Below are 24,610 nucleotides of genomic sequence, written 5' to 3'. Positions count from 1 at the left end.
ATTGTCACAGTTATATGCCTTCCCATGCCTGTAATGATTTGTAAGAGTACCACTAAATTTGCTTCTCTTCTAGCCTTTATGCACTTGTTGTCATTTATTTTACCATTATGTGCTATAAACCCTACAGTATATTTTTATTAAATTTTTTGTTTTGGTCAATAGTCTTTTAAATAAATTTACTATAATATAATACAGATAATTTAAAAGTATTTTATGTTTACCCTTTTTGGTACTCCTCGTTCATTACTATTAATCTGAGTTTCTGTCTAATACTTTCCTTCAGCCGGTAACATGTCTTTTAGCGTTTCTTGTAGTTCAGGTTTCTGTCTATAGAGAAGTCCTTTTCTTCCTACCACTCTGCTGGGGACACAGCAATCTTGAGTGTCTTCTCTTCTTGGAAGTGTTTGTTAATTTCTAGATTTTATTTCATTTAGGTTTCTCAGTGTCGTCAGCTCTCTAATGGGTTGTAAAATGATTTAGAGCTTACTCTTTTTGCTTTTTTGGCTAGGGTGGGTGGCAGTGACAGTGTCTGGCAACTTCCTGAATCAGAACGAAAGTCCAAGATGTAGTTTCCTCTTTTTTTTGTTTGTTTGTTTTTTGAGACAGAGTCTCACTCAGCCGCCCCGGCTGGAGTGATGTGATCTCGGCTCACCACAACCACCATCTCCCAGGTTCAAGCGATTCTCCCGTCTCAGCTTCCTGAGTAGCTGGGATTATAGGCACCTGCCATCATGCCCGGCTAATTTTTGTATTTTAGTAGAGACAAGGTTTCACCATGTTGGCCAGGCTGGTCTTGAACTCCTGACCTCAGGTGATGCGCCTGCCTCAGCCTCTCAAAGTGCTGGGATTACAGGCGTGAGACACGGCGCCTGGCCAGTTTCCTCTTTTTAAGGTGAGCAGTTTAGGTTCTATTTATTTATTTGATCAATAAATATTTCTGAGCAGCTCTTCCAGAAGCTCAGCATCCAGACTGTAGCAAAGAATAAAGCTTTTCTTTCTATGACTCCTTAGGCTGAAGTTTACATTTTTAATATGGCCCCCAATACCCTACTTTTATATGTTTTTTTTAATACCTTGCACTTCTTTACATTGATACTTGGTGATTCTGACACTTTTTAATTTAATATTTGTTTCCCTGCTTGACTCTCAGCTACATAAAGGGAGGTCCATTCATTTTTACATGGTTGATCTGTGCTTTCATGTGCATTTTCTCCCCATCCTTCCTCCCACCATGGAAATGTCTTTTCCTTCTTTATTCAATGATCATTCTCACTCCACTCTCTTGAAGTCACCCTAAAACATCTCCTTTCTTCATACTCCATCCCCAAATCCAAACAGAACTATCTCTTTGACACACAGTAAGAATGAAGTTTATGGCTCATTATTCAACTGTTTCCAGATTTGTATTAAGAAAGCATATTCCAGGGTAACCCTACTGCCTGGGAAGGGCTGGTGTGCATTTTATGATCTGTGTAATACTGGTTATTAAATATTTTTGTAAATTGCTCCAACAGGACTATCAGTGCATTGCATGGCGTCTATCTCATAGCATGTGCACAGTACATATGTGTTGAATAAATTAAGGGCCTCCAGACTGATTACATGGGATGGCAGAGATTTGCCAGCTACTAGGTTCCAGTTTATGCACTAAGGTACAAAAATAAATGAGGCCTTGTCTCTAGCCTTAATTGGGATTAATGCATATGTATTAGACATGTACATTGTCCCATCCCAACTTTTTGCTCTGGTCATTGCTGTGGACACATGCTACATTCAAACACATCCCAAGTACACTTGCAACACGCCACATCTCTTGCTGTCTGCCTCATTGTCACTACTCCCTGAGCCCACCCTTGATCACTGGGGGACAGGATCTTTTGGACAAATACATACTCTTCTGTTTTTAGGTGGATAATTCTAGGCATGCTTTACACAGACTCCCAGAGGACTCCATCCCCAGTTGATGAAGCCCAGTTGCCCAGCTCAATAATTACCTCTTGGATGACTTTCCCTCCTCTCATATTTTATTTTTCCCAGTCCTCTACTCCTGTTACCTGAAATCACTTTTCAAAATAAATTCCCTGAGTGCGTGCTTCATATCTCCTTTTTGGAAGGTCCCAAGCTAAGACAATCTGTAAACAAGTAATCATAGTAAGGCAGATGGACAAGATTAATAAAAGCATTCTATGCTGACAGAGCAGTGTAGTAAAGCAAGCACGGGAGCCAGCCTCCAAGATGGTCCCCACTGAGTCCCACCTCTGGTACCTCTGGTACTCACACCCTTCTTTAGTCTCCTCCTCCTCCCACATTGTACCAGGATTGATCTGTGTGGCCCATGGAATATGACAATGGATGGCTTAACTCTTGCTGAGATTAAGCTGTAAAGAACTTCAGCTTCCATCATGACCTTTATACCTCTTGGGTCACTTGATCTGGGAGAATGCAGCTATCATGTCATGAGGACATTCAGGCTGCCTATGGTGAGGCCCACATGGTGAAGAATTTGAGTCTCTGGCCAAAAGTCAGTGAAGAGCTGACACCTGTCAACAACTGCATGAGTGAGCCTGGAAGCAGATACTCCAGCTACAGTGGAGCCTAAAGATGCCTGCAGCCCTGGCTACCAGCTTGACTTCAACCTCATGGGGACCCTGAACCAGACCCACCCAGCTGAGCTGCTCCTGGATTCCTGAGCGCTGCAGCTGTGTGGGATAATAAATGTTTGGGATAATTTGTTATGCAACACTAAATAACCAATGCAGAAAGGAATTATAAGAAAATATGATGAACTTTGAAATTACAACCAGGCATTTAGGTTTCCAACTCCAAAAACTATGATTACATCATCATTTATGTCAACACTGTTGAGATTAAATGCGTTGTCTTTGGAGACAAACCAGCAACATTACATTATGCCTCTGGCATGTACTAACTTTGTGATCTTGGGCAATTTGCTTGACTTCTAAACTAATTTACTCATCTGTAATATGGGACTGGAATTCATATCTATCTCAGAGAATAGAGAAATTTAAATGAGATGTTACATGCAAGCTTTTATTATGGTTCTTGTGTGTGATAAGCACTTAAAAATCATTAGCTACTATTCTTAAAAATAGTCCCAAAACTACAGGGACAAAGAGGTTAAAAATAAGGTCACAACTTCCCTTTTCTTGGTTTATTTGTAGTCTCTTCTAGCTATTTTCAAAGATAAATCCAACATAAACTTTTCCCCTTTCTTCTTAATCAACTTAGCTCAGGAGTCCAAGAATCTGAAGAAGTATAAAGGTATATTCAATACCTTTAATTAGTAACTGCTAATACATTTTCCCAATGTGCCAACAAAAAGGTTGAAAGTAATCAACTGGGGGAAGGTTAATTAACTCAATCTTTTATAATTCAGAACAGGCTGGGATGTGCTTCCAAACACTTCATTTTGGGCAGAAAGCCTTATGCCCAAAAGAGAAAGAGAAAGAAAACTCAATCCAAATTAAAGCTGAGACCACACAAACAACAAAGCCAAGAAGACTGACAAACAACTCAGCCTGAGTTCACTTTTTTCTAAAGACCTACCCATTCCCACTCTCGTAGTGGAGGCTGGTGCTGGGATTGTGGCTGAGATGATCCAATTGGAGGAAATGGGTAAGTCAGTTTCACCCAGAACAAAATCTGGATAGGCAAAGCAGGTGGGAGAAATAGTCAGCATCCTGAGGAAAGTCAAGGGTCACCTTAGCCACGAGATGACGTTTCTCTGAATGGCTCTGCCCTCTCCTTTTGTATCTTTCTCCCACATACTGACTTTCTGTGATTTCCTTAAAACTCTGCATCTGGCAGGTATCTTTTCTCTCTGTCATTTGGACTGTATGGATTGAAGTAACTGGACTGCCACTCATGAGGACATTTGTGTGTAACATTTCTCCATCCTCCCTAATAGGATTTCAAGCATCAGGGGGACACTTGGGGCAGGACTTCTCAGAACCCAGGGAACCATTCTGGTTAGGCTAGTACCAAGAGCTTCATAAAGCACCTTACAGCCTAGAAGGGCAAGGCAGGGCCAACAGAGACATAAGCCCAAATGAAAAGCACAGTCTCTGGGGAAAGAGGTTGATATCTGCAGTTATTAGGAATTTCAACTAATTCCATTGACATTAGGGAATGCATTTAAAGGAAAGAACCCCTAACCCCTTCCCCACTATTTTTTTTTTAGTATAGCACTTGTAGCCTGGGCTTCTTTGTGTCAGAATTTTATAATTAGATCAGATCAGCTTTACAAGAAAAACCTTCAGAGCTACTTTTCCTTTTCTCCCAACCTGGCTGTGACTATGTCTTGGCCTTCTCTTGTTACCCATTATACCCATTGCAGTGCCAGCACACAGTGGTTGGATAACTGCATACCTCTGAGATGCATGAAAAGCCCACCCCTTATTGCTGGGACTATCTGAGATAGTGAGTGTAACTTGAAGAAATGGTACCTAGCCTTTGTCCAGGCTTAGGATTTGAAAAAACAAATAAACATAGAAGACTTCCTTTTTACTTTCCTTCTTATCTTTAAACCTTAACCTAAAATCTTTTTTTTAATTTTTAATTTTTGTGGGTACATAGTAGGTGTATATATTTTGGGGGTACATGAGATGTTTTGATACAGGCATGCAATGTGTAATAATCACACCATGGAGAATGGGGTATCCATCCCCTCAAGCATTTATACTTCACATTACAATCTAATTGTACTCTTTTAGTTATTTTAAAATGTATAATTAAGTTATTACTGACTGTAGTCACACTGTTGTGCTATCAAATAATAGGTCTTACTTCTTTCTGTTTTTAATACTCATTAACCATCCCCACCTTTACCCCATACCCCCACTACACTTCCCAGCCTCTAGTAACCATTCTTTTACTCTCTATCTCCATGAATATAATTGTTTTGATTTTTAGATTTCACAAATAAATGAGACAATGGGATGTTTTGTCTTTCTGTGCCTGGCTTATTTCACTTACCATAGTGATCTCTAGTTCCATCCATGTTGTTGCAAATAAAACATCTTCTTTAGAGAGAGGGGAAGAGTCTTGAAAAAGAGTGGAGAAAAATTGAGGGGAAGTAAAAGGGGGAATGAGTGGAGTTCACAGAGGTTCATTCTGTAGGGGTTTGCATCCTAGCAGGGATCAGGCTTGCAATTGACAAAAGATGTGTGACCACTCTCCCCACTCCTCCCATCATCTCTCCACCCAGGAATTATGCTGTGGCAGGAAGTCACCTCTTAACTTTTCTTCTGTACTTGTGGGAGCACGAGTTCTAAGAGGATATGATAAGTGTTTAGCTTCTTTGCCAATCTGTATCCACGTAATTTTGGAAATGATGATTCTGGAGGCTGGGCATGTCGTTTTTGACTGACCATCTGGTCCACTGACTGATGCCATGAAAAATCTGCATCATCTTACTGCATCATTGACTACAAGGAGAATGTGTCAGGTCTAGATGTGTTTTAGCATGACCATCAACAGTGCTAGGACTCTGGCATAGTTGAATGAACAATGCATCCAGATACTAGATGTGGGAAGTCTAGACTTGGTTCTGACATATGGGACAGGTCAGCTGACTCTTCCAAGCCACCAAGTCCACTTGTACTAAATGGGGGCATCATCAGATTCAATGAGCTATTCCTTCCTTTGTTCTTGTATGAAAGTTGAGATTTACTTTTTATCGTTATTTAAAGATCTAAATTACACAGCAATGACAAATGTGTTTCTATGTTAGACTTCAACCTTTGGAATTAACTAGCTTTCCAGGTCTTACTTTGTTAAACTTAGGTCATGATCCACAATGTTCTCCCCAGCTTGATCTGTTCAAGTCACACTTAGCTCATCATCACTTATTTCCCTACTACTGGAAAAAATTCTGAGTAGGATTTATAGAATCTTGAAACACTATCAAATACTTGCTCGTATGTACAGACAGCTATGGAACCATAACATAAATCTCTCTACAAGCGGATGTGGTAAAATGAATCATTAGGCAAGCAACATAAAAACAAACAGCTCCCACTCATTGGATACTTTCAATGTGCCAGGTATATGTGCCATGTGCATTGCATATGCTAACTTTTAAATCCTTACCACAACCCTAGGAAGTGGGATTTATATTTTTACACTTGAGGAAACACACTGCAGGTGGGCAGTCAGATTGTGTTGGACAGATTTTGGGATAGTACTTCTAGGTTCCTCCAGACACCCCTTCCCATTTCCACAGTCCCTGGAATCAGTTTCAGTATATATCCTTCACTAGACAGCAGAAGCACAGCCTACAGGCTTTGGAGTCATCTTGTCCTGGGGGTGAGTTCTGGCTCTATCCCTTGTTAGCTGTGTGATTTCATGGAGATTTCCAAATCTCTCTGAAATGCAGTTACCTCCTCTGTAGAATAAAACTAATCCCATCTATCTGTCAGAGTTGCAATGAGGCTAAATGAATTCATAGGCACAATGAAGTTGCCTAGCTAATGCTGATCTACCCCTACTTGTTCCTTCCTTCTCCCACATGCCCTCTCCTCCCTCCTGAGTCATCTTGCTTGCTAAGTCATCCACTGTTTATTTCTTGTGCCTCCCTGGAAGAAAGATGACATCTGCTTCTTGTCTGTAAGCCCCTTTTGTGATTTGTTCGCTCTTCTCTACCCACAAGTATTTCCTTTCTGGACTCACCAACTTCCTTAGGCTGGGATGCACCAACCTTCACATTCTTTGAAGAATAGCCTGTGGGGACTCCATCCTAGTGCTTTGAGCAGCCTATCCCTCCTTGCTCAGTCTCTACAATTGCATGCTAGCATCCAAGAGTAGCCATGTAACAGCAGCACAGACAAGAGTCAGGGGAGGTTATTGGATTCTAATTATAAACAAAGCAATCCAAGGGTTGTATAATTAGATTGGAAGGAACACAGTTACAGCTGTTTTAAGGGTTGTGACCCAAACTGACAAAGATAGGAAATTCTGGGAGGCAGATGCCTCATCAACCTTGCCTTTGAATGGCCTGATTTTTTTTTCCTAATACATTGCTCCCCTTCAAGGTATTTTGAGCTTCTAATTTCTGAATTTTCATTTTTAAGGCATTCACAGAACGTTATACCTGGGATACTGATGGACTCCTTTGAAACTTAAATAACCCAAAGGAGCCATCCAAAACTCTGGGTGGAATATGTATTCATGCATTTTTAAAAAGGTATATTATATACATCAGAGACTTGGATGGCTCATTAGGAAGAGTTTGGTGGAGTGTTTAATTCAGGATTTAATGTGCTGTCCATGGACTAAGCTTACTGGGGCTGTACTAAAGCTGTTTTATTTTACTTTATTTTCCACAGTAACATCTAAAACCTAAAGCATTTACACAAAATGACTAACTAATCATTTGCATAGTTTCATTTTTGAAATCGAAGGCTTTTTCAAGTTAGATGAAAACCAGACATACCTGATGCCAAAATGCCTTCCGTGAAACTTAAATAATCTTTGTAAAACCTTCTTTTCTTCTTCTCCTTCTTCTTTTTTTTTTTTTGAATTACAACTCAGCTGAAATGAGAGATTTTAACTTTTGTCTCTTAGAGGTTTTTTATGTGTGTGCTTGGATCCTTGCAGTGGAACTTTTGTGATTCCTCATAGAAAACAAGCTTAACCAGAATTAAACTATATAAGCAATTATTAATATTTTTTCTCTGGAATATTAATTCTTTTATATTTTTCAGGATTAAAAAAGATAGGATGGTAGTAGCCAGGATTTAGAGGGAAGCTAACGTGACAGTTAACATTTTGGGAACTATCTATTCAAGATGTGAAAGGACTGATTAGGTGGAGAGAGACAAAATTGATTTTCTGTACCTTGTGTGTATTTCAGGATCCCCATTTTCCTAGTTCTTGCCCATCCACTTCTCTTTTCTTCATTTTTTTCTGCCAAAATGTATAGATAGAAAACATATCTCACTTTACTGCTATTTCAATTGACCATATAGAAATATCTAAGTTTCTAGTGGGTCTATATGGGCTGCTGATTGCCACTGAACATTCATTCTTCTATATCCTGAGGAGCTGCAGAGAGAAGCAAATTCAGTTGTCATCTGAAGAGGAACAACCTTTCCTCTCTTGCTGTAGAGAGAATAGGTCACACTGAGGGTGTTGCTGAAAGCCTGAGAGACACAAGCTCTTATCCCATGCCTCCTGAGCCTCCTAGGGTATCACAGCTGTGAGAGAAGATGCTAGGAAAGGTGAAGCATATTTAAGAAGCAACATAAAGCACTTCTAAGCTATTTAACAGTCTAACTGTGGATAGAAAATACAGAAACATACTGATTTGAGATGTAGTGGACCCTGAAAATTTCCTTCTCTAGGTGTTCTTGAAACTGGCAAAAGGTTTGTGTTTTCTTTAATCTGTTGTTTCTCATAGCATTAAGTAATGCATTGTGTTGTGGGTACAAGAAAGGGAGAAAGAGAAGAGACCAGTTGTTTGAACTTCTGCTACGTGTCAATCAAGCCAATCACTGTGGTAGGTATTTTACATACATCAATTATTTTGTTCCCTACCACCCAGCAAAATGATCATCATTATCTCTACTTACCAATGGAGAAGTTGAGGCTCAGGGTGAGAAATGGATCCATGGCATATGCTGGATTACTCATTCTTGTCTTGGTTTTGCACATAGCTAGCTGTGCAACTCACATAATATCTCAATTTTTCTCCTTTGAAAAATGAGTGAGTTGGACTAGGGCTTTGTGTATTCTGGAAGGAAGTTTCTGGATTCTAATATTCCAAGTATTTTCTGTGAATTCTGTGACCTCTTCCAAGAGGGATAATTTAGATGGCTCCCGTGTTCCACAGAGCCTGCAAACTCATCTGGCAGAGCAGGCATTAGTGGTCCCTAGCGCACTGGAAAACCGAAAGCATTATCTGAAACCTCCATTGTTAAGAACTGAGGGAACCATGGCAAAAGAGACTTTTCTGGATGGAGAAAGTGAGGGCTCAGATGACCTTTTTTTTTTTTTTAAGTGATGAGTTAAGGAATTGCAAGTTACCTTGCAGGGAAAACACAAAGTGTGAGATTTGTGGTCAGAAACTGAAGTAACCTCTTGGTCACTTCTCAAATGTCTTTGGTGCCCCGTCCTACTTGGTCTGACTGCCACATCCTTCTACATTATTCAAGACTTTGTTAAAATAGCTTAGACTTGCTTGCTTGATCTCTCCCTTTTTTTAGTTCTTTCTAGCCTTCTTGCTAAGTCTTCCTCTTACCTCTGGCCTCATTTATTTTGGATAAGACTCTCCTATAAATCCCAAGATTACTTTGCCACTCTTAACACTGTAAACTGGGTAATATGCTCTGAATGAAAGGCCATAGTAAGTTACTCTGCATGAGATATAAATGCAACATCATCTGACACAAACCACTCCTGGAACTCCAGATCCTTGTATTGCAAATGAGCATTTCCATTTCAAGCCCTGGAGTAAATTATTTTAAAGTACATTTTCTGCAAACACTATGGCTTTGGTTTCTGGCATGCTCCTCTTATAATCTTCAGTTCAGAGGAAAGACTGAGATCAGCTTTCAGCTTTTCTCTTAACCAATCCCTACTCCACTATCAAATAGCCCCATCCCTTGTGTAACTAATCCCTTTAATTTTTCTTTAGCTTGTGTGAGGATTTTCACCTTAAATTAGAAAAGTAACATATTTATAGACTAACTCATTTGTGATTTTACTAATTAAATTAGAAAAGTAATATATTTATAGACTAACTCATTTGTGATTTTACTAATTTCTGGGTCAGGTTCTTCTATCTTTTATAACATATTGATAATGCTAGGAACTTTTCAGCAATGTTTCAAAAAAAATCAGGATCTCAGGTGGAAAGCACAAATTAAAGACTTCCAAGCTAAATACAATGTTAGGTGCTGCACAAAATGCAGAGAAGCGCTGTTTATTCCCTCAAGGAATGCACATTCTTGTAGAGAAATTCAAAAATTGCTGCCATGAAGGGCATGCCAATGTACTGTTGCTGGAGTTCAGAGTCAAGGGGACTGCAGGTGTTGCACTCATGTGGCGATGAGATCACTAACTGCTTCCTATCTCAGAGAGCTGCTGCTTGCAGGGACATCATGCTCTGTGGAGACTTATGGATCTCTAAGTGTATCCATCTTCTTGTCTCTCTTATCATTTTGGAAGAAGAGTTCATACTCCTATCAAAGGCTAAGTCCTGCCCTCGAAATTCAGCATTCAATCTCCTCGTGCTTTCAAAAATATTTAAGTAAATTAGAAGCTTTATTGAGGTAAGTCTGACTTTATGTTCACATGCTATTTGGTTTCTTGGTAATACTTGAGATGGTTAGCACTCACTTCTCCTGGGAGAGTCTCCCATTTTCCTGTCTGTGGACGTTACGCCTCCTGAATGCCTACTTCCTTTTGGGCGACATTTCCTGTGTCCCCATTAAAGATTCCTTTGCTTTCACTCAACCCCAATTCTAGGATTTCTAAAGACTAAGAACTGAGCTAGAATCTTTTTTCTTTCTCTTCTTCCCTTCCCTATGTCATCTAATCCATTTTTATAATTTTACATACAGTCTTATAATAATAGCTCCTAATTGTGTTTATCTAAACTAGATCTTTCCTTTAGACTTTTATCTTACTTATCCAATTGCCTATTTCATGTTTCCATGTAGATGTTTCACAGACATCTGAGACAACCATCCAAAATGGAATGTTTGATTTCCACCTCCCCCAAGCCCATTGTTGCTGATCTCAGTTTTGGCTCTAACAACCAACCACCCCATTTCTCAAGACAGAGTTTGAGGTGTTTAGCCATAATTCATCCCCTCCCCGCATATGATCATCAGTGAACCTGATGGATCTGTCTAATAAATGCCTTCAACCTGACCATTTCTCACCCTCTCTACTAGCATGCGCATGGCTGTGCCTTCATGATATTCATCTGGATTAATGCAACTGCCCTCTCTATTCATACTCCAATCTAAGGGCCACATAGCAGCTGTGATTTCAGCATGCAAATCTTACAGTTCTAATTTACCCTGCATAAATAACTCTGTTGTTTACCTTTTTTTCCACGCACAGACACTCAATCATTCCACTTTTTGATTTGGGATTCTGCTTTTCTGCTCTTGCTTCTGACCCCATGAGGTTTCTGAGGGGTTTTCCAAAAACAAAGGGAGCTTCCTTTCAGAGAGAAATTCTGGTAAATTTTTTTTGACTAATAAAGTGTTCATCTCATCAGAAATGGAAACAAATGGAAAAGGTCCTTTAAAAAGTGGAGAGATTTTTGACAACCTGAGATGCTCAGGGAGCAAGACACACAGAGAGATTACACATGAAACACAGGGCTGATGTTTGCAGGGGTCATAATGTTGGTTTGAAGAAAAGTGAGTTCCTTTGGCTTAGCTGGGGGAAAGATGTGCATGTGTGGTATGTGGAGGATCCCTGGAAAGGTAAATTGAGGCCCTACTGCAGCTATCCTTCAAAGCCTGACTCAGAAATTTGAATCTGGTTCAACACAAGAAGTTGGAAGCCACTGAAGAGATTTTGAGCTTGGATGGGATGCACTGGATGTCGTGCTTTAGAAATACCAGGCTGACAGTAGTGGCAGGGATGGACTGGGATGGATTGGGATCAGGGAGTCAGAAGGTAGGAAGGCCAAGAAAGAGGCTAATCCAGCAGTGCAGATGAGAAGCATTGAGAGTCTATGCTGGAATGGCAGCCTTGGGTCACTTTCATTTGTTTTAAATATTTTTATGCTGGACTAAATATCGGTTTTCATTGATCCAGTTCTTCGCTCTTGTTCAATACAGATGCCATTGGCCCTTTAGATCTTTCCTTTACACTAAACATTGCCAGATACTGCAGCCTTTCTCCATATACCCTCCCATTTTCATCCGCCCCTCTGGAGGCCACCTGTTTATCAATGCCCTGTCTAAATTTCAGGGTCAGAATTAAGCCAATTGCTTATATGTGGTTTGCCTACCATAGACTCTCACAATTACTCTCTCCAAATAAGTCATATCAAATCTCTGCTCACCTCATTCAATGTGTTATCCATCTATCTATCTATCTACCTACCTATCTATCATGTCCTTGTAAACAAATGATGGCTCTAAATGATCCCTTGCAAAGAAGTAAACATTCTCTGCTTTTCATTCATTTGTCATGGCAATTTAGGTGATTCTCTTTTGTCTGATTTTGCTTGTCCTTGCTTGTTGCTGAAAACCATCCCATGTCTACTGTCTCCATTTTACATGTTATGAACCAAGTTTGTTTCTGCTTCAGAGAGCATCAGCAGTGTTTGCTAGATACACAATCCAGTGTTTTTGTAAATGTATTGTAACAAGTATTTATTGGATGCCTACTGCATCTAGACATCGTTCTAGGTGCCTGGGATATTTCCATGAACACAATATTAAAGTCCCTGCCCTCCATTCCCTGCTGTTCCATGAGTTACTCTATGGATAACAGGTACCAACAAAGGAACATTTATTTTCACTACAATAATGATTTTAAGGCACTGATTCAAATGGAAGGCATTTCAAGGGCAGCAGATTCTATAATATAAGAGTGAGAATTTCCTATCTTTATCTAGATTACCCTTGCAGTTGGCCCTCTCCTTCATTTAAATTTCACCATTACTGGGGAGGGGAAAGAGATGTTAGCTTGATTCCCATATGGAAATTAATTGATGTTCTTCCTCACACTGGCTGGATAATTTAAAAATTAATATACTGTGCTGACAGCAGTACCTAAAGGTTATAGAGGCTGACTGGTGAGCTGCAGGCACTTGAGTCTGCCAAGCAGAATAAGAAATAGATAAAGCTAAATTACAGACCTATTAAAAATAAATTAGTAATGTCGAAAAAGCAAATTAAGATGCAGATAATCAATCTAATTTCAGAGTCTCTGGTGAGTGTTAATGCTTAATTCTTCTTGTGTTTGATGCAGGCATCTATTAATTAAAAATATTTATATAAAAATGAGCCTGCATAAGGTCTTTATTTCAAGAAGAACCAACTTCAATTGATTTGACTCTCAGAAGATGGCCTTGATTTTTGTAATGAAAGGCAAGACCTGCCTTCACACAGTCTAAATCAGGGCTAATTTTCCTAAAATATTTTTGCCAGCTGGAGAGAACGTTTGCCTTCACTTTCCTTCACTTTTTGTTTCTCCACTTTCTCTTCTGGCTTCTTGTGACCAACTCCAAATGATCCATCCTGCTTCCTTCTACTCCATAATTGCTCTCCATGCAGAGGTTGCAGCTGAGCACCAAAGTAGAGAAGAGAGCTGTGTTCATTACAATTTTTGGAGAGAGAGAGAGGTCAAATAAGCAGACAAGCCACAAGCAAGGAGAAAGGAAGGTGCACTTCTAGATGGGAGGGAGCAGAGCAGGATTCAGACGCCCTGAGCAAATGCATGTGGGGGAGTTACTGAAGCATTTGGAGCCCTGGGGGTGCCCTGCAGTGTTGAAAAAGCAAATTATGGTCCAGATAATCAGTCTAATTTTAGGGGGCTCTCTGGTGAGTTTAATAGTTAATTATTCTTGTGTTTGATGAAGGCATCTATTAATTAAAAATATTCATAAAGCTTGCACAAGGTCTTTATTTAAAGACGAACAAATGTCAGTTGAAATAGAAAGCTGTGAGAATTCTGGATCTGATAAAAGAATAGGCTGTCATATTATAATTGACTATCATTTTGCTTCTGTCTACTCAATATATTGGGTAAGAGGATTACTACACAGGTGTTGAAAGCACAGGCCAAATATGTTTAGCCTTTCGTATCCATTCCTCTTACCCAACCTCGGACAGGGGGTCAGAGAATAACACCACAGAGGGGCCACAGAGAGCTGTGTCCTGTGTACTAGGCCTTCTGCAGTTAAAGAAACTCACAGTCATGCAGCACTGGAATAAATGGAGCAAAGGAGGACAGTCCTGCTGCTATATCTCGTTGCCCTACTTTGTAGCAAAAATGGGATTGAGTCAGAGGGTGGAATCAAAGCAAATCTTCCCAGCCAGCTACAACTCGTGCTTGGGTCTAGCGCTTGCTAATAATATTGGTAGGAAGACTGGTGGAAAGCAACATGTAGATTTTTGGTCTTTTAAACTCATTTTTTAGTTGAAAATATTATACAACTCACAGGAAAAAGTTTTAAAACAACTTAAAAAAAAGGATAGATGTAGAATGAAAAGTCAGTCTTCCTTTATTCTCAGTCCAGGCCTGATTTCCATAAAGAAAAAAAGGTTTGCACAGGAGACAGAAAGAGAAATACGAAAAGTGACATGTTGTTCCAACCAAACATTGAGCACCTGCAGCTCAGAGTGATCACTGTCACAGGGTGAAATCAATGTGGCAGAGGCTTTCATATTCTTCCAGGAACAATGCACTGTCATCATAGCAGGACATAGCTCTGGATTGGATGGACCCTGATCTGTGGCAGGGGCCTAGCACGTTTCTAGTCATCTTATATGGCTATGTTGTTGGGGAAAGGTCACCATATAGTCATCTCATATGGCAACGTTGTCTGGGAAAGGTCACCATTTATTTCCATCAGCTGTCTCTAGGAAAGTGCTAGGCAAAACTTACCAGGCCAACTCTACCTGGATTCTTGCTCAGGGACTGCAGGCAACAGGCTTTTCCCACTCTGAGGGTTTGACGCCTGAGAATTTTCAGTTTAGCACTCTATTTTATACTTAGTGTATATAACAACAAAAATGAAAAATTCAGCAAATATTTATTGAAAGCCCGTTATGTTGCAGGCTTATATATATGTTTCAGCCTATTATATTTCAGGAACATATATATATATATTCATGAATATATATACATATATATACATATATTTCTCCAAGGCTGAATTAGTGGTCCCTATACCCCAGCACTACTGTACTTCCTCTTTTTTCTTAGCGTTTATCATATTGTATCTTTTTCTTTCCTCTCTCTCTCACTGTCTCTCTATGTATGCGTGTGTGTGCGTGTGTGTATGTGTGTATATATATGCGTGTGTGTATGTGTGTATATATATACGTGTGTATATGTGTGAGTGTGTGTGTGTATATATACACACACACACTCACACATATACACACGCGCACGCACATTAGCCCTTGATGTGCTTTTCTGTTTTGTTTTATTCTCTGCTATAATCCCCACTTGCCTTCATGGGTCTGGAAGGGTTATTTTCTTTCTCTTTTACAGCACTCAATTTATTTGAGGGAAATGGCTTACTTTCTGGGTGGGTCACAGCCACTCTGTAAAGTCTAAGGATCTCAGTCTGCTCTGCCCACTCCTTTTCCAGATAGTCTCTCTGAAGCGTGAGTCAATGCGGATGAACAGCATGGTTAGAATAACCCCAAAGATGAGCCACATGGCTGAGGGGCCACGGCACTATTTTTATGTTGGTGTTATTTTTATGTCTCTTTATATGTGCATACATAAAAATAATGCTACTGCTTTGGGGCAGCTCTGAGATGTAAAGATATCTGCCAGGAGATTGGCAGATGACTCAAGAGCCTAAAACTTGTTTTATGCTGCAATCTCCCTGTGGCTTCCAAAGCGTTAGAGCAAAAGAGTAATAATGTTTATGTCAGCTTGCGGGAAACATCCATCATCAATTTCTACCTAAAATTTAGATATGGCCCTAGCCTTTTTCTGCATTGTAAGGTATCTTGCAATACTGCTGAGGATGGGGGTGGTTATGTCAGACTGGACTGTATCCTTACCTCCTGCTCTTTGCTGCGGTGACAGCTTCAGATATTTCTGCAGCTTTGCTGCTCCGGCCACTATGTACCCTTCAGTCATTTATATCTGATGATTCCTAAAAAGAATTAACCGATTTAAGAAGCCCAGTGATTTCCCTTTGTCCCTTCAGATCCATTCCCTGTCCTTCCTTTGTCTTAGGAAGCTGACCAAGGTCAGAAGAAACGAGAACTGAGGTTGGTTTCAGTCCATTTCTGTGGTCTCCAGCTCACGTTTGTGAGTTTCCAGTTTGTTCTTGTCCTTCCTCACCTTCTAGCCGTCCTCCCTCCCCAGCAGCCAGATGTTCTGTGGATTTCAACCTTCAACATCAGACTCAGACCTGTAACACACACACACACACACACACACACGCACACACACACACACACACATCAGATAGAGGGAGTGTCTCAACAGGGAATAAAGGGTGGGGCTTCAGGTTTACTTGAACTCTGTTTCTTGGCTGAAGCAAGGAATGGTCTCTTGACTTCTACCAAAGTTGGAGTCAGCAGCAACCAGACCTTCCTAGAATTCAAACCTGCCAGGAGTCCAGTTCATAGCTGGAATCATTCCCCGTCCTCGTTTGCTGGTGGTAGCAGGAGGGATTGATAATGTGGCTGAGCAGTCGGGGGCCAATTTGAGAAGTGGGATTCCCAGGTCTGCAGAAACTTACCAGGCACTTACCAGGGATGGAAACGGATGCACGTGTCCCCTCAGCACCTGCAACACACCGGACTCTGATTTCCTATTCTGGACAGACTTCAGGGTCCAATGCTGGACACAGAATAAAAGACAGCAGTGGCAAGAGGGCAGTGTTCAGGGGCTCTCAGGACTGAACAAGCAGTGGGAACCTGACCTTCTACTGAGATGCTGATATTCGCAATTACATATTTAAGAAACAGCCTCTTGTTTAAGTAGGGTAGAATAATGTATGGAGATATTCACCTTTCTTTTTTTCTTTTTTCACTGAATTTCCCCCCGTCATACGGGTGGCAGTTGCTTCAGAGGAGGGATGCCTAAGTCAGGGCCTGGAAACCAGAAATAGCCTGCAGATCTCCCAGGCTTTTGTGTCCTAAACCCTAGACTCCTAGGAAAAATTAAACACTTGCAGTTAAGAAAAATACAGATGACCAGATCTTTCTTCCATCTTTAGACTAGAAAAGCATTTTCCTTTGTTCATGAATGAGAGCAGGGAAAAATAGTGAGGAGGGTCTGTAGTTGCCCTCCCAGAAATGCTTCTGAAAACTGGCAAAGCCTTGAAGAGAAAGTGGCTGTGTTGTACATTTTGGAGAGGTCCTGGACAGCCTTGCAGGGGGGTTCCTGGATCCACCGTGTGGTTGATAGACAATTGAGGCCATTTGGCTTGAAAAGTCTCATTGACTAAGGGGAAGATCTTTACTGAAGCCTGAGAGCAAAGACATCCTCTCTGTCCACAGCTCTGCATCCTTCATTACGCCAAGACTCTACATAGTCAATATTTTGGCATAATGATAATGTAATAATAAGAGCTAGCCCTTAGGCTGCAGATACTGTGTGCCAGCCACTTTACATATGTTAATTCATTTAATTGTCATGAAAACCTTATGCAGTGGCATTTTACACCCCAATTTACAGATGGGGAAGCTGAGGACACACAGCCAGGATTCTAACCTGAGCAGTTTGGCTCTAAGATCCATGCTTGAATTGTGATAGTCAAGGAAAATGGTATTTCTTGTCCAGGCATAACCTCATACCAGCTAAATGAGTAACCAATATTTACAATGAATATATTTTATCTTGGTAATCCCACAAAGGAGAAAATGAGTACTCCTGGTCTACAAGTAAAAGAAAGAGGTGTATACTAAGATCTGCTCATAATCATTTGGCAGGCTGGCAGGGGTCATAAGTGAAGATTTAAGATTCTCAAAGGAACCTGTCTGTGGCCTCAATAGTATCATGCTGTCAGCTAAGTGTCTGGAACATAATAAGCCCCCAATAAATATCAGTTGCTTTAATGATTATGATGATTATGGTTATTACCACCCCCAGAGAAGGCTGCACAGAACCAGTTTCTCAGAACAGAATTGCTGTTCCTTGAGATCCAAATCCTAGTTTTACAGAATTAGACACGTCTGAGGTTATCACAGTGATTACTCCATCCCTGCCATGGGTGTCCTTGGTCCTTAATTCACTGCTCCCTCCTGTTGAGGAGAAGCAAATTCTAACAATCTAAATTAAAAGTTTGGTATATTAATCCTTTCAGAGGTATTTGCATTTAAAAGGAGAGGGCAGTGCTTAAAAAAATAGAAGCATATTTAACAATGTAATGACAAGATTCCCTAAATATTTAATAGTGTAATAGAAGGATTTAATAGCTGTGATATGTCAGGGTGATCAGGCTTACTGTGCTCTTTCAAGTTTTACCCTTGACCCAGTGTTTGTTTCACACATTCCTTCATGTCCTCTTTATAGGTAGGCGGAAGCAGTATGGCCCAAGGGTTGGGATGCTGCTACATAAATATGGCCAAGCATGAGTATTGAGGTTAGAAAAATTTCTTTGGCAATAAACACTCTAGAACATCATGACCTCATGAAGCCTGCTAGGAAGCAGCTCTGTTTCCCCAAATGAAAAGAGAGCTGGCCTGTTGTGTTTTTATCAAATAGGAGGTGCCAGTGCAGATAAACTTTGCCCACTTTGTATCCTAGAAGGTACAGATCTGTGTCATGGAAGGGAAACTCACCCAAACGTGTTTGTGCATTTAGAGAAGTGTCATCTTTGGAGAGGAATGCCATGAATGAATAAGTCTCAGTGATGTTAAATTCCCAGTGGACCACACACTGGTTGGTAAAGACCAGTTAATTTATTTGATCCAAATGAGGACAGGCAGTGTTAAATCATTCTCATGGCATCTAGCACAGCACCTTAATCACACATGATGTTCAATAAAGATTTATGGGGTCAGTGACTGTAATGCATAAGGCACAGGTACTAGAAAGATTGGCAAACACAAACTCAAGGTGCCCTGAATTCTATCCATAGCACAGCCCCCTGAATGGCTATATGACCTTGACTCCATTTCTCAGTGTCTCAGTCCTTAGATGCTTCATCTGTAAAATGAAGGGATGAGGCTAGATAATAAGCAGGACCATTTCCAGCTAGACAGTGATGTAGAGGTACATTCTGTGCTTGGACATCTTCAAATGAAAGTGGGGAGTTAAATGACTCTTTGGAATCTAATGCCTCTCCCTTGGGTACATCCACCTTCTGATCAATGGCTTCTTGGTGACAGTCTCTTTCCATGTCCTGCCTCAAGTCTTCTGCCATGATCCACTGTGCAATGATCCAGTTATCAATTGCCGAGTCTCAGATGAAACCATTTCCAGCCTTCTAATTTTGTTTCTACTATAAGTTTATGGGTGACAGATGATACAAAATTAATTCCCTTAGGTTCACCCATGTACCATATGTCTATTCAAACAACGAGTGGAAATGTAGAAATAGCATGGATTTTGGCAGCAAGCCTTGAATTATTTGTTTTGGAGGACGTGTTCATAGATAGTAAGCTTCCTAAGGCTTTGATGTCTGCACTTAGACATTTTAATTTTCCATTTAAGTCTTCGAATCTTATTCCTTTTGAATTTTCTTTTAGACAAAATGACTCATAATTATACCTCTTCTCTCATTCCACACCATCACCCAGTAAACAAATAGTCCGATGATATTAACGTTTCCCACTTAATATATTATTTTCTGTTTATTAGTAGAAAAATGTTTAGTTTTAAATTTGATTTTGTATTAAACTCAGAGACATGGCATTGTTCAGCTATTTCTTCTCTGGAAAGAAAATGTTCAAATGTCAGGTCTTTGCGGAGTTTTCGTGACTATTTGGCTCGTGGCAGATATATGAGCAATTTGACCACTGTGGTTCTTTAACAGCCCATCTTAGAGGTGATAAATAAAATGAGTTGACATGAAATTCATCACCTTAATCTGTATCTGTGGGTTAATGGGAGACATCAAGCATGAGATGCCAAAGTGTCCCCAGTGTTTGACAATACTTGGCATGTGGGTATCCATGGCAAAGAGATGAAGCTGTCAATCAGTTTGTTTTAATGCTGTTAGACAAATAGCCACACCACCTACCTGTCTGAACACAGCTACCCTCATGGAAAATCAATGAACTGGGTCTCAGTAGCCACGAAAATTAGCACAGCTCCGCAAGCTAGGGCCAAGGATCATCTCAGATTAGCTTAGACAACTAGAGAGGAGAGCGAGCAAGAGCTGGGTTAGTCCAGGAAGTTGACTGGTGGTTCTTTTGGGGTTTTCTATAAGTTACAGATGCTTCTCAGATGCAACAATAATAAAGCCTTCTTGAGTTTTTTTTTTCTTTATATATTTTGAACATGATAAAATGCATTGCTTTGGTTGACCTTTATGTTGATGCAGGCAAGAACCACAGAGTGAGAAGTATGGTGTTGAAGAGTGGCTTTCCCTGGGGTTCCTCAATGTGGCCCTGAAGGAATAATAGTAGAGCTTCAACTTCACCCTTCCATGTCCTGCCTCATGGCTTGCCAACTCTAAATGGCTGCACAAGTCTGCAAGCTGAAGGCATTGTCTGTGGAACAATAATGCCTGGCTGACCATGTTAGAGCCTATTGAGGGACTGAAATGAAATGACTTATAAAAACTGCTAAGAGATTTAGAAAAGTGCAATAAAGAATAAGGGTCTGTTTGGGGTGTTTAGAATCTCACTGCGGTGTTAACATGCAGAAGTACCAGTTATAGCTAGTCCATTAACCCCATATTTTCACCCAAAACGTTTGTCCCTCTGTGTTCTCCTCTCAGAAGATGGCACAGGCTAAAATATGGAAATTGTTCTAGACCTATCCATCTACCTCAGGCTAAAACATGGAATATGCCACATAGTCAATCATATACCAAAACCTACTGTAAAATATGCCCTTATTAGCCTCCACTCCTTTCTATCTCTCTGATTTTATTTCCTTTAGCTTAGATTTTTTTCCAGAAGCTCTCATCTCTATCCTCAATACTCTATTATAGCTACACTGATGACTTTACATGCAAATCTAATCATATTTCACCCTATTCAACACCAACTCTTGATTGCTCAAAGAGCAAACCCAAACTTCCTAACAAGGCTTAGGAGGCCCTTTATAATCTCAACTCCCTTAGCCCTCCCATCTCTTCTCTTCTTACTCCTGTCTCATAATGCCAAAGCCCTGTGTTTCAGGGCTGCAGTACCTGGAAATAGCTACAGTACCTGGAAGGCACTACAGTCTCTCTCACCTCCAGCTTTTTTTTCTTTTTTTCTTGGAGTACTCTTTACTGCAATCGACAAAGCTCACTCCTATCTGTTTTCCAGGATTCAGTGTAGCTGTCCAGGAACTTTTCCCCAATCATCTAAATCAGTGTCAGGTTTTCCTCCCACGTGTGTCCTCAGTAAAATCTATCGAAGCACTCATTACACTTTATTTGCTTTCAAACTCTCTCATTTAAATGTAGCATTCATGCAGAAAAGTGCATAACTCATAGTGCATGGCTTACTTATCCTGAAGTGAAGCTACCCGTAGGATCACCACTCAGGCCAAGAAGCTGAACATAACCAGGCCTCGGAAGACCTCTTAAGGCTTTCTTCCAATCCATACAATTCCTCTTTCCCAAAGATAATCATCAATCTTGACTTTTAATATTATAGTTACATTTGTCTGCTTTAGAATTTCGTACAAATGGAATTGGGCACTGTAAATACTTTGATTTCTGATTTCTCTTACTCAATAGTATGTCTGTGAATTTTGTCTATGTTGCGTGTAGCTGTAGCTCTTTTATTTTCATTATTGCATAGTATTCCATTGTATGAGTAAAGTACTATGTGTTCATTCATTCTCCTGTGCTTAGACATTTGTGTTGTTTCTGGATTTTGGTTTTTGCAAATAATAGTGCTCTGAACATTTTTATTCCCGCCTTTTGGTGAAAATATACACTCATTTCTCTTGGGTACATATTTGGGAAATGTGCAGTAGGCACACATCTGGCTTCAAGTATATATTACCCCAAATTTCCGAAATGATCTTACTAATTTGCTCTCTCTGACAGTGTACGTAGATTATAATTGTTTCCCATTATTGTCAACAATGGGCATTGCCAGTAGTGAGTCATTCTGGTGGTTGTATAGTGGTGTCTCACTGTGGTTATCATTTCCTTTTTGTGCTTTGCAAATGTTTATTGGTCATATAGTTGTCCTGTTTTGTAAATACCAGTTGAAGTCTTTTGCTCATTTTTCTATTGGAGCATCTTTTTTATTCTTATTAATTTGTAGGAGTGATTTGTCAGGTACATGTAATGAAAATATAGTTTCCCACTGTGTAGCTTACTTTCTTACTCTTTTAATTGTGTCTTTTGGTGAACAGAAGTTCTTATTTTTAACGTTATCCAATTGATTAGCTGTTCCCTCTATGGTCATTACTCTTTCGCTTTGTTTAAGAAAACTTTCTCTAGCTGGAAGTAGACAAGATAGTTTTGGACACATTTTTCTAGAGATTTTTTTGTTTTCCCTTTCACACATATATCAACAATCTATCAGGAATTGTTTTTCATGTATATCCCGCTGCATTTTACTTACTCTGTTAGTTGCCTGTCTCTCCAATTAGGCTGTAAAGTGCTAGGAGGAAGAATGTGAATTGCAGCTTCCTAACCTCCAACAGGGGGAACCATGTGTGTGATGTTTAGGTTTCTGGCACTCTCAAGCAGTAGAACTTTTTCTTTCTTTTAGTTAATTTTTCTCTCTGAGTTTAAAAACTTTTTCAGGTTCAGTGAAAATTGCATCCTAATGTGTTATTTAAGAAAACATACGCACCACTCCTTCGCCATTGCGATGCTCTTTCACTGTTGGGATGGTTGTCTTGTTGCACATGGTATGTTTTATTTTTGTGGTTGTTAATGTCCTTTTCAAATCCATGCTAAGAAATTTGGAGCAGAAAACGGTATGACATTTATTTAAATTATTTACTTTAATAATTGTTTAGCAGCAGTTATTGATTTAACCTTTTCTCCTTTTAATTATATATATTTTTAAAAAATAGATGGCATATCCTTATCGTTCAAACATCAAATATACACATTGAGAAATCTTTTTTTTACCTCTGTTCAGATCAACCCACTACTCCTTTTCCACAATGGTCTACCACTTTTGTGGATTTCTCATGTGCCATACGCTGGTTTATTTATGTGTAGGGGGAAGCTGCATAGCAACCAAGGGTGAATGACCTGATAGAAAACACAACAGGCGATCTGGAAAAACACTTATTGGGAGAGAAACTCATAGAGACATAACAGGTTAGTGCCTGTGGGATCCCCCATTATTCTGTGGGACAGCAGACAAGGATTCTGACAGGTCAGTTGTCAGATTTCGGGATTAGGTCTCCAGCCAGTGGGTGGTGGGGTGCATGGATCCCTTCCACTGACACCATCAGAGGGCTAGGGTCCAAATCTTGTGGCTGAAGCTATGTGACAATAGTTAATTGCTCTACATCAAGACCAAGTGTTCTACCTCAGTCCTTTCCAGGATTAATTGCCTTAAGCGGACAATTTTCATGGAGCCCTACAGAGGTTATTACCTTTTCTGAGGGGCCAGCCCACAGGGAATCAATAGAATTAAACATTATATCTCAGCTCACCCCTTATCACAGGGACAGATGCTTTGCATAATTACCCTCTCAGTCAGGAACCCATATCATTTTAATCTGTAAGATCATGAGGCTAGTCTCTAGTATTGCTATAGGAGATACTGGACTATGGTTATGATGTAAATAAGAAAATGGGAGCCATGAGTAACACCTGAGGCCCTCTCCCAACAAAGAGGCTCAGAAAGCCCAACACCAGCCCAGAGGACGGGTTCCAGGTTGCTGAGAGCTCTAGACAATCCTTCTTGCTCCCATGTATGGGGCACTGAATGTTCCACCTCCCCACTGGTGCTGATGCAGATGCAGGTGGTGCATTGGTCCAGGCTAAGATGCTCCCTACCTGGCCAAAAGATAATTAAATTATGTTGTTTAAGATGAACCTAGAATTTAGGTTAATTTGCTGGATCTTTAAGGCATGGGGAATCTTGTTGGCTACTTGGCCTTGGTGTCTGACAGACCCTATATTATGTCATCAGCACGATTATCCCTCGCCTCAGAATTAGGCCACAACCAAGATTATAGAGTGCTATGTTGCCTACTGGGACAACCATGAATGTACATTGCTCAGATATCTCTACAAGAAAAAACTGCTGAAAGGAAGGAAAATAGCTGACAGCCTACTGTAGCGCCTTCAAGATCTGCTGCAGCATCTGAGCTGAGAGCACACTGTTCCCAAGCTGCCTCCAGTCATTGTCTACATGCCATGGAGGGACTAGGGTCTGGGCTTTACTACTTATTGAGAGACTCCCCTACAGCCATTCTTTGCATTGGAACTCCCCACTGGGGTGGCTAAGACTTTCTCAGAGCTGCATCACAGTTGTAGCCTCTTTCTGTGTTATCCTTCTTTCTTTCCCTTCTCCATTCATGGCATCAGGCCTGCATAATAGTCCAAAGGCTCTCTCTCACCCTTTTATATTTCACAGTTTTTACCTCAATAAATCCCTGAAGCTTCCACTCCTGTTTTAGTGTCTTCTTTCTGAAGGTCCTTAATTGGCAAGCATATACCAGGAGGATTATTCTTTCACACTTGGGCCAGATGGATGCATAGGGTCCTAGAAGACGTTGCAGGAAAATTTGAAATGACTAGTTGACCACCTGAACCCTGGGCTCAGATTTTGTTCAACTCAGGTAGAAAAGGATAGGCTGTTGATCCATAGGGGGATAACAGCTCAGGGGA

The 24,610-nt window shown here is 40.3% G+C and overlaps 1 long non-coding RNA gene across 1 annotated transcript in view; it reads left to right on the top strand.

The window, feature by feature from the left end:
• LOC129052183 (uncharacterized) overlaps positions 1-24,386 on the top strand; it is a 76,356-nt gene extending 51,970 nt beyond the window's left edge. Inside the window, exon 4 of the long non-coding RNA XR_008517073.2 lies at positions 22,985-24,386. This is a non-coding gene — a long non-coding RNA (uncharacterized LOC129052183). The remainder of the gene's footprint in view (positions 1-22,984) is intronic.
• The last annotated feature ends 224 nt before the right edge of the window (positions 24,387-24,610 follow it).

The sequence above is a fragment of the Pongo abelii genome, chromosome 21 (genome assembly GCF_028885655.2).
Source record: "Pongo abelii isolate AG06213 chromosome 21, NHGRI_mPonAbe1-v2.0_pri, whole genome shotgun sequence".
Classification (NCBI taxonomy): domain Eukaryota; kingdom Metazoa; phylum Chordata; class Mammalia; order Primates; family Hominidae; genus Pongo; species Pongo abelii.
Note: the sequence above shows the minus strand (reverse complement) of the source record. Positions and strands in the feature narration are given on the sequence as shown.